Genomic DNA, 11410 nt, shown 5'->3' on the forward strand with positions numbered 1-11410 from the left:
ATGGCAATATGGCGATGCAAATCGCTTACCATCCCTAACGTGGAGGTGTATGGACCTCGTCTAGATGGTCTAGTCATATTGAATTCGTGTTTTTGTTGGGGTATATATATCCGTTGTTCATTGTGGAACTGTGCCATCTGTCTCCTGTCCTTGTGCTTCACTTAACAACTCAATTCGAGTAGAAACTCTGTGACGGATTCGAAGGCGGCTTCTCTTCCACATCGTATAGCGTTCGAATGAAACCTCTGCGACGTCTGTTTCCACTCGTTCACGAAGCACTGCGGGGATAATTTACTTAGCAGCCTCCCCACACACAGCTCTATCAGACTTACCCAAACTGCACAGTGGGCAACTCCTACAGCTCGTAGGCATATGCTAAAAAAAAAGTCTCTGTCACAGCAGGAAGGCAGCTACTCATATGCTAACACCTTAGGATTGCAAGAAAAATACAAAGAAAATTATACTTTTTGAAAAATTATGATTGTTATTATTGATTTGCGCAGCATGACACTGCTATAGTATGTAGACATCAAAGAATAGCTATTCGACTATTCGCTGTTCTAGCATTACAAATTTAAAGCGTACTCTGCTAATAAGGACGTTTTGCTCTCATCGGTCAGAAAAAATATAGAGAAAACGCACACCAGGTTTGTGGACACCTTTTTTCCTGTACATCCTATTCCACATTTAGTGCCCATTTCCTCTTGTTATAACCTTAAACTCATCTGGGAAGATGTTCTACCAGATTTTAAAGTGCGCTGAACCTCAAGGTTCCATTACAGACGATGAAATGGCGCGTTTTAAATCAACACGCTTTGGATTGGTTGTGTAAAGAGGCAACCATGTTTTTTAGCAACATTATCCTCATACACAGTGAATTCAATGATGCCATTAATCATGATGATGTAGGCAAAAAAGGGCTTTTATTTGTACTCGTACAAAAGATTGTTCGAAAGAAACAATAGCCTGTTTCTGCACAATGATGAGTGATTGATTGGACTTTTGCCCAATTTCATGAAAGAACAAAGCGGTTGACTGTAGGATAATAGATTAGATTACATTACATTCCATTCAAGTATATTATCATTGTGCAGAGTACAAGTACAGGGCCAATGAACTGTTAGCATCTAATTAGAAGTAGAAATTGAAATGTATACAGTATAAATAAATTCATCTAATACATTCCTGACTTTCAATGAAGGTGTTCTGATAATCCCAGGAGTGTTAAAGAATGGTGATCAGTAGGGGGCAGTATACCGAATTTGTTAATAATTTAACATCATTTAGCAAAGGAGAGCAATTTATAGTACCGTATTGTATAAACTATAGAGTATAAATTTGCCTGCCGCACAAAACGTTAAATATTTTTACAATAACGTACAATTTTTAAATAGTAAGTCGAAAGCAACATAGTCGGCAGACACAGAGCAAGGGGCTACGGCCTCCTCCAAAGAGCATGGCACCGGTATTGGTGGTGGTCTACTTTTCCGTGGCCCACCCTGTATATATACTGATCAGGCATAACCATTATAAAATTATGACGTGAATAACACTATCACTTCATCATGACACCTGTGATGATGAAGTGATAGTAAAAAGTTGAAAAATGGGCGAGTGTAAGGATTTAAGCGAGTCTGACCAATTGTGACGGCTAGACGACTGTGTCGGAGCATCTTCAAAACTGCAGCTCTTGTAAGTTGGTGGTCTGCAGTGGTCAGTAAAAACTTTCTTTCGGCTTCTCCCGTTAGTGGGGGCGCCACAGCGGACCATCCGCATGTTTGATTTGGCACATGTTTTTACGCTGGATGCCCTTCCCAACGCAACCCTCCCCATTTATCCGGGCTTGGGACCGGCACTAAGGCTTGTGCAACCCTAATGGCTGGTGTAGGTTCCCTGACTGGGTATCGAACCTGGGCCGCAGCGGTGAGAGCGCCGCATCCTAACCACTAGACCACCAGGAAACCTGGTCTGCAGTGGTCAGTATCTATGAAAAAAGTGCTCCAAGGAAGGAACAGCAGTGAAGCCACGACGGGGTCGTGCGCGGCCAAGGCTTAATGATGCACGTGAGGAGCGAAGGCTGGTCCGCGTGGTCCGATCCAACCGACAAGCTCCTGTAGCTCAAACCGCTGAAGAGGCTGTTAATGCTCGATAACTTGGCAGCAAAAGGGGGATCAAAAATAATAGTAGGCAGGTGGTCCAAATGTTATTCTTGATCGGTGACTATAAAGTTATGCCTGGTCGGTGTATATATGATGGATAAGTGTGCTGTCTGAAAACCGTGTTTACTGTTTTCCACACGAGCCTAAGGGCACCATCTCGTTCATCAGATTCAGTCGCGTTCTCTTTTAATAAACAATGACAAAACTATCCATGCACACGCAGCTAGACACATAACTGAATTCCAAAACTGCTGACAATCACATTCGTTCTTCGAATTCAATCTGGATGCGGATGGATGGTGTAAGATTGACTATAGTTTTTACTCTCTGTGAAATCGGAGCCAGCAGGAATCATTTTTTGGGAAATGTAACCATTTTTATGAACTTTGCAAGGGAACAGACTAACAGATGGTCATTTTAACTTCACGGGAGGAATCGAAGCCAAGCATCTGGGCTGGATAACAGCATGCGACCAAAAGGGAGGCGAAAGGAACTCTCGAGATCCTGCGACGGCGAAAAAATATTGCAATTAGGTTATAAAATGCGATTCCCAAAAGCCGTTCTGACGAAACTGGAATATCTGTTTGAGCTTGTTTAACCACACTATCTGCAATGATCTGGTATCAGCGATATGCCCTCGCTGAACAAATGACAACTTTGTAGACATATAATTCTCATGTCAAACATGCAGTGTGGATTGAATGACCTTTACATTGTAAAGCCTCTGTTAATCACACAGCTGTACACCAGGTTCACAAAGTTTTTGATTCAGTTTCTAAACCATGCACATAAGAACTGCAATTACATCATTCACTAGAGGCACAGGTGAGAGTTCCCAAAAGTTTGTGGACACCTAACCATAAGATTAGTGTTTGCTTTTTGAACTTTTTTTTAATTTTTAACATAAAAAAGGAACTCTTCTGGAAAGATGTTTTAGATTTCTGAGTGTGATTGTGGAGATTTGTGCTTATTCAGCCAGTTAGTAAAGTCAGGTACTGATGTGATGTGAGATGAGGAAGCCTGGCGTGCAATCAACATTCTAATTTATCTCAAAGGTGTTTAAAAAGGGTTTATAGCTCTGTAGCAGAAGATCTTCCACAACAACCCATATACTGTAGAGAGCATATCTTTGTGCACAAGGGCATTGCCATGGTGGAACTGGTTTGGGTCTCCTAGTACAAGTGAAGGGAAAGTTTTGTGGGACAGTTTGGGGAAGAACCATACAGTATATGGCTGGAAAGGTCAGGTGTTCCAATGCTTTTGTCCATATAAAAAAAAAAAAATCAACGCAAACTCTCAACCTTCTAAGAGATTTATTTTCTTTATATTTACACACTGCTTGTGTTTGAATTAAAATGATGCTCTCACAAATATTTTCTTTTCACTCATCCTTTTGTTTTCTCACACTTCGAATTTCTATCAGAATGGGGTTCCGGGCTTTCAGCCAATGAAATCATGATTACTCAGTACTCAAGATAAAACGAACGAGCCAAAGTAAAAATTTTAATTATTGGGAGATCTGGGTGAAATTTCAGACTGTCCTATCGATTAGAAAGCTGATCCACTCAAAAAAAAAAAAAAACGGCCATACGTTTAACACTTTTAGATCTCTTAGACATTCCACCAAGTTACCCGTCTATGCGATTTATCTTTACATATATCGTACACTGATGATCATTCGTTGGATTTTGAATGTCCAGAATAGTTCCAGTGGCAAAATGGAGAACTTGTTCCTCATGGCCTGTTGTGTTAGCTCTCATCGAGCGTTTTAAGATAGAAAAAATAGAAATACCAGTGATTGGTCACATGTATAGTTGTCATGACATTTTTACACAATAAAATGCTTAAGTAAAGATACAGCAAATATCAAACAGTCAAAAGCAAATAAAAGGGAAAAAATAACAATAACAAGACATAATCATTTACAAGTGTGTGCAGAAGTGTATGTACATTAAATTAATTTTTGCATATATGACATATTAGTACGTGGTACTTTTTATACAAATATGGACGATACGAGGAGAATGTATATCTTACAGTAGGTGTGCAAAAATACACATACTATATCTAATGAAAGATATAAATGAGAGACTTGGTGTCAACAGTACAGGCTGGTGGGGGCAGTGTGATGCTGCGCGTAAGATTTCATGGTACAGTGGAACCTCGGAGCTCGCGAGGGTTAGGGACCAAGACCGGTCGCGAGTTCCGAATTTTCGCGACCTTTTGATACGCCCCTTCCAACCCAGTAAAAACCCAAAGAACACTATACGAAATCGATTTAAATGAGTAAATAACACTATTTCACTTCATAACACTTAATTATTAGACAATTTTAACAATACTTTATGTAAATTAACAGCAATTACAATGCTTAATTAAAATAAATAAAGTAAAGGTACAGTAAAGTAAAGTATGCGGTAGAGAAGTACAGTAGAATAATACATAATAAAAATAGTTTTAAAGCATTTTTAGACAATTTTAATGAGATAAACCTTGATTAGAAATGTTAAAACTAGCGTTTTGAGCAGCTCGCGGTTGCTCTCGAGCCGATCTGAATGAGAGTCGCCGGTCGGAATGAAAGTCGCGAGCATGCGAGGTCGCGAGCGCTGAGGCTGCGAGCTCCGAGGTTCCACTGTATACATTAGATACCGCCTGTAGAATTGAATACATCGTTGCTTACCAAATGTATCTTTCTTTTTTCCAAAATACATTGTCGATAGACCATGGGTTTAATCGCTTCTCTATCCAGGCTCTGACCTCAGCATGGCTAGAAAGTGGCTGGTCATTGGTTAAGTCGATCTTATCAGATCAAATCCGAGCACCACCAAGTTGCCACTGCTTAGCTCCACGACAGCTCAGATGTATAAATGAGATCATTGGAAGTCGCTCTGGATAAATGTGTCTGCCAATTGCCATAAATGCAAAGGAAGAAAAAAGGGCTGTTTATATCAAGTCAAATCAAAAAGCAGTAAATGTACAGTGTAAATATTCCACCAGCGGATCCAGCATCATCCCAGGTGAACTCATGACGTCCTGAAGGCCTGAGTGGGTGCAGTAGTAGAGTGTTCTAATGAAACTGTAATTAATTGAGTAAGCAGCTGTGCAATAACAACCATTTAAACTGTGCAATAACCTCATGCAGTTTGTTTGTTTATTCAACGGTATGACTTATTGGTTTGTTTTTCGTATTAATAAATTTTTTTTGCTGCTGTAACACGGAAATGTCTCCACTCTCGGATAAATAAAGGTTTATCTTATCCTAACTAAGCCAATAGAAAGTCTCTTGGTCCACCAGAGCGCTTCTGAAGACCCTTGATATAGATCGTACTAGTGAAATGAGCACCGTTTGTCCTAAGATTATTGTTATTCAACCGATCGCTATCGACTATTGACGTGTCAGTAATGTATGTCCTCTGAACATACATACTGTACCGTTTGAGATCTGGTGACCGCAAAGGAATTAGACCTTTAGTGCCTTGCATATAAATGGGGTCAGAAGGTCATCATAGGATAAATGCGATCGATCGGTAAATGACTGATTGCCGTTCGTTAATAGTCCTTTATTTGTGGGAGATATTTGGGGTTTTATTAAGAATATTTGACCAGCATCAAACCAATTTGCGGTTCTTCGCGTCCGAGAGCTAAAGTTTCGAAATATCGTGTTTTGTCTTATTCACAGATTTCCGAATGCTCCGAAAAAGCAGGTGCTAAAATGTTTATTCAACTGAATCAACACACACACAGAGCGAGCAAGAGCGAGAGATGAAGAAAGACGGCTTTGAATTTGAAAATCTGAAGATCCTTTTGGAAAAGGGCAAAGCACACAACAGTGTAATATGATGTGATTTAAATGGATTCCGCTTCCCTTATGTCAAGGCTAAGTGCTGGAGCTGTATGCACACTCTGGAGCAATGCAAACGAAATCTGAAGGATTTCATTATCACTCACTCCTCACGGATGAGCTCATACCTGACAAATATTTGCACATTCGCCTTGCAACATTGTCTGCAGTTGTGTGTGTTTGCGGGGGGTGTCTGTATGCGCGCGCGCGTGTGTGTGTGTGTGTGTGTGTGTGTGTGTGTGTGTGTGTGTGTGTGTGTGTGTGTGTGTGTGTGTGTGTGTGTAGCGACTTACTAATCAAAGATAAATGCGATAAAACAGATGTCGCCCAGCCTGAATGTAATTACAAAGTATCATTCATGTGGTAACTTACAATTTATGGAAATGGTTTGTGTTAAATTTGCATATATGCATATATATATATATATATATATATATATATATATATATATATATATATATATATATATATATATATATATATATATATATATAAAATCAGAAAAACTGTTTTATTTTTACCATATTTTCCCCCAATATACTGCGAGTCATATGCGTCATTTGAGCGTTTCATTCCACAGTCAGTCCCCGGTTGCTGTCAGAAGAACCTCCACTTTTCTAGATGTTCTACTACATTTTGGATTCATATAAACTCAGGTCCTGATCTGGTCGAGGAAGTAAAGAGGCCTGGGGTGCAGTACCAAAGGTGTTGAATAGGGTTTATAGTTCCATAGCAGGAGATCTTGCACTCCAACTCATATAAAAGCAGATCTTCATGAAGCTGGATTTGGAACAAGTTTACAGTGTTGGGTCTCCTAATAACTGAAGAGAAATATATGTCCTATATACATTGTGTATATGTTTGTGCATATAAGTGTGTGTGTGTGTGTATATATATATATATATATATATATATATATATATATATATATATATATATATATATATATATATATATATATTCCAATATATATATTTCCAATCAAAGTCCAATCTACCAAAACCCCATCTTATGGGTCATGGTCTGATGATGAAACTTTTGGCTATTATACCAAAATATATGTTTGGCACCCCTATGGTGAAGCATGGAGGCAGCAGTATCTCGCTTTTGGGGCTGCTTTCCTGGATTAAGTTGGACGAATAAATCGATCGAAATACCCCATGATATATATATATATATATATACACACACGGTATATATAAATACATTGACTGCCAATATACAGTATTTTCACAATGAATGTGGATGAAGAGAAATTTCACTTTGTTTGTCCGACAATGACTCAAAGCCTACCTCAGATTCAACAATAGGATCGGCTTCACCAAAAAAAAAAAAAGATCAAAGTTTTGGAATGGCCCCAGCCAGAGCCCTGATCTAAATTCAATACAAATCTGCGAGGTAACCTGAAAAGCTTCGTGAACAATAGACGCTCAGTCAATTGAACAGAATTTATTTTATTTTTTGGCAGAAACTGCCGAAGCGATCGACTCTCATCTAAAAAGGTTGAATGGCCTGATGAAATCTACAGGTACTTCAACTCAAATGTACCCGGGTTGCATGGGGAAAATAGAAGCGAATGGAAATTAAAATGCTCGATCCAAAAACCATTCTATACAAATTCGTGCTAACACCTTGGGGGAGAGGAACCGTGTCGCTGGAAAAGTCAGGTGTTTCAATACTTTATGTAGGCAACCATGATTTTCCTCAAATGTGGAGGCTCTCGCTATGTCACACTTATTTCTGGTGACTTCCTCCTCAATCCAAATGGACCGGTGTCTCTGGTAGACATCCAACTAGACCAGATTTCATTGTCAACTTGTAATGAGAGTTTACATCAATATATCTCTTGCTACAGACACAAAAAAAATAAAATTTTCATAATTTATTAAGCCAAAGGAATCAAATTGGCAATACATCTTCCTGTAGAGAAATCACCGTGGTGTTGCTCCTGTCCTTTGGGCTGTTGGTGTTGGGAATTGCACATCTTTGTGTAGTAGTATTTTATTAAGGGCCAGGATTACTCAGACTCACCAGAGCACAGGAAGTACTCCAAAGCAACAGTCATTCTACAGTATGCATCATACAGTATGTCTTACAAACAAGCACAAGTCTATGTTTAGCCTGGGTTTGATAATGTTTCATGCGCAGAGCTTCACCAGTCAGTCAACTTGCTTTTTAAGAATAAAAGCTCAGTATGTGGACAAAGATAATGAGACATGAGTTTTTCATGTGTAGTTTACAGTGGTGGGTAGGAAGGAAATGTTATTCATTAGTGTATTTAAGTAGCTTTTCGGGTATGTTTACTTCACTGAAGTATTTCCATTCGGGAGACTGTAACTTCACTACATTTCAAAGTAATATTTTACATTTTACTCAACCACATTTTGCGAAATAAGTCGCTCCCTTTTATTTATGAGGATAAAAAGCGCTCCATTCTGAACGTGTTTTGGATTGGTGGTATCTACTCAGCACGAAAATACAGCATCAATTCAACAGCCAGATAAACTTTTTGAGAGGGATAACTAATGGAAGAATCTCATGACTCTGACTCATTTTTTAATAGATGTCAATCGGTGTTTGACTCATTAGTATCTTCTTCTTCTTCTTCTTTCAGCTTCTTTCATCCATCCCCCCCTGTCCTCTACATCTGCCTCTTTCACACCAACTACCTGCATGTCTTCCCTCACCACATCCATAAACCTCCTCCTTGGTCTTTCTCTTTTCCTCCTTCCTGTCGGCTCCATCCCCAGCATTCTTCTATCGATATACCCCATGTTCCTTCTCTGCACATGTCCAAACCATCTCAATCACACCTCCCTCGTTTTGTCTCTAAAACGCCCTATTTGCGCTGTTCTTCTAATAGTATCATTCTGTTAATAGATTATATTGTATGGATGAAATGGCATTAAGTTTTCCCTTTGAAACCAGTAGACCTAAACTTGATCCTGCATGACATGTGCACAAAGCCTGCTCTTGGAAGAATGAAGATCTTGGAAGATGAATTGGAACACAGGCTGCACCTCAGTAAACATCTTCCCAAAACCAGGAAATTATTATAACAGCAAATATGGAAAGAGACGTTCAAAAAACGTATGTCTGTGTGCTGGACGCCTGCTTTTTATTTTGACCTTCATTCCCTTTCCGTGCATTTTCTGCCTCAAAGAGCCCCAAATTCAGAGAATGAGAATACACTCTGTATCTGTATGCGAGGGGGCTGTACGAGGCTCCCTCAAAGCTTTGTACTTCACTGCGCTGTTGCATTTCTGCCAGCAGCTCATGCATTTGGCCCGTTCCAGCTCCCAGCTTCTCTAATCTGTGTTCCAACGCAGTAAGGCACCCCTTCTTTCTCTTTTCTTTCACAGGACTGAGTCCCATACAGGAACCTTTCCTTGGAGGGCTCGAGGCATCGCTAATGCCATTAGATTGCCATTGTGTCCATGCCACAGATGTTCAGGTCCTAAGCGGTTATATTAACTAATGACGGGTCATTATGCATGTCCAGTAACACGATCACAAGTCATGGCAAAACATTATTAATAAATCAGATATAACCACTGCCTATGATGTGTAGATTAGACAAAAATATATATTGATGATCTACAGAAAAAAAGTGTTCTACCAGTGGTCCTGAATCCACTTCTACATATCATAGGACGAGAAAACATGGACAATATGACACCTTTTATAAGCTACACGTGAGGTCATGGGAAAAGTCTATTATTTTTAAAGGACGTCATCCAGAGCAAAAGAAATTAGAACTTTAGCATTACGTTATTGCAATAAATATTTTTTTTTACTATTATATGCACCAAGGCTTCTGTTCAACTGGCTGATCTAAGACAGAACAGACCGAAGGAGAAGACACTTCTGATCAGAGTGATAAATTGGTTATAACTGTCCAGCCAATGGTTCAGGATATCATGGTAGCGTAGGCATCACAGTGTGGGTGATTAACTAATATAATCAGATGAAATATCGATGACAACAAAATGCTTGCGCGATTCAATGCAATACAACCGATTAAAACAGCTGTATAGAGACGGTTTTTACTTCTTTAAATATTTTAATACAATACATTTTCAATGAAAAATAATTGTCAGTAACTGGAGGCTGTTTGTACGAAGCAACGGGATTTGAAATGCATGCATTTGCAGAAAAGTCCTATTTATAGATAGATAGATAGATAGATAGATAGATAGATAGATAGATAGATAGATAGATAGATAGATAGATAGATAGATAGATAGATAGATAGATAGAATCGGAACTAGGTCACTGTATTTAGTGATCTTGTACCATTCACATCTTCGCTATGAATAATCAAGCAAATGTAACACTTCCTTTATTCATATTATTGCAGTCTAATTTAATTCTCTGGATGATGGATTATTACAATATTACCAGTTCCCTTTATCCATTTCTTCCATATTTAAAAAAGGAACGTGGATCCAATGGATAAAAGATCTTTCAGACTCCGCCCACATTGCAATGTTTTTTATCTCGACCGGAATTTTGCATTTTTTTTTTCCGAAATGATTTAAAAACACATTCATGCCAGGGTGACACAAATCTCTGGAATTCTTGCAAAACCGCATGACACCAATCAGATTTTTGGATAATGCATGCCAAAATGAATGAAAGCTTTGGATTGAATAATGAGATACATTTAAATCGTTCACATGACTTGCGTATTGAATGACTTAAAAAAAATTATAATAAAATAAAAAACACCACCATTAGTGCCATCTACTGAAAAAAACAAACTCAACCTAAGAAATAATAATGGGCCTGCGTTAATATGGCGAATCCGTTTCGCACGTTATGAAGCTGTCAGGAAATGAAACGCCTGGCTAAAACACACACGCTAGAGGAAACATCATATTTAGCCTTGAGTGTGTGTTGAAACGGTAAGGTGTATGTCGCTTTAAAGACTTTTTCGCTCCATTATAAAGCAGAATGATGAGGAATCAATACAATCTGCACGATTTGGATTCCTATTGTATCTCGGGCTGAACGTAATGGAATGAAGATTACATAAAAGCAAATATTGCTTTTGTGGGGGGAGAGAGATGTGGGGGGGAGAGGTTCACTGAAAAATTCATGTGGAAGAACGTGTCAGGAAATAATCCCCCGTGGACAAACAAAGGAAATGACAAGAGCAATCAGGTGGCTAGGAGATCGAGGTGCAAGTTCAGAAAAACCATGAGTTCGAGTAGTTTGCTGCACCCACAAGTTGCTCTGCATGGCAGGACATGGTACAAGGGTCAGTGTTAATTGTTAGGGTGATGAATCGATATTTCTTCAGCTTGTAGGAAGAAGATTTTAGGGTTTTGAGGTTTCAGGGTTCAATGTTGATTGATACAGAGAAGCAAGCAAAACCTACAGATACAGTAGATGTGACTCCATGAAA

The 11410-nt window shown here is 39.0% G+C and overlaps 1 protein-coding gene and 1 long non-coding RNA gene across 27 annotated transcripts in view; one reads left to right on the forward strand and one right to left on the reverse strand.

Annotated features, from left to right (window-relative positions):
* adgrb2 (adhesion G protein-coupled receptor B2) overlaps positions 1–11410 on the reverse strand; it is a 345493-nt gene that overhangs the window by 331834 nt on the left and 2249 nt on the right. The window lies entirely within an intron of this gene.
* LOC310727193 lies at positions 95–5169 on the forward strand. The gene is made up of 4 exons (XR_014533959.1): positions 95–1710; positions 1975–3953; positions 4072–4314; positions 4989–5169. It is a non-coding gene; the product is annotated as an uncharacterized lncRNA (long non-coding RNA).

The sequence above is a fragment of the Silurus aristotelis genome (genome assembly GCF_946808225.1).
Source record: "Silurus aristotelis genome assembly, chromosome: 6".
Lineage (NCBI taxonomy): Eukaryota > Metazoa > Chordata > Actinopteri > Siluriformes > Siluridae > Silurus > Silurus aristotelis.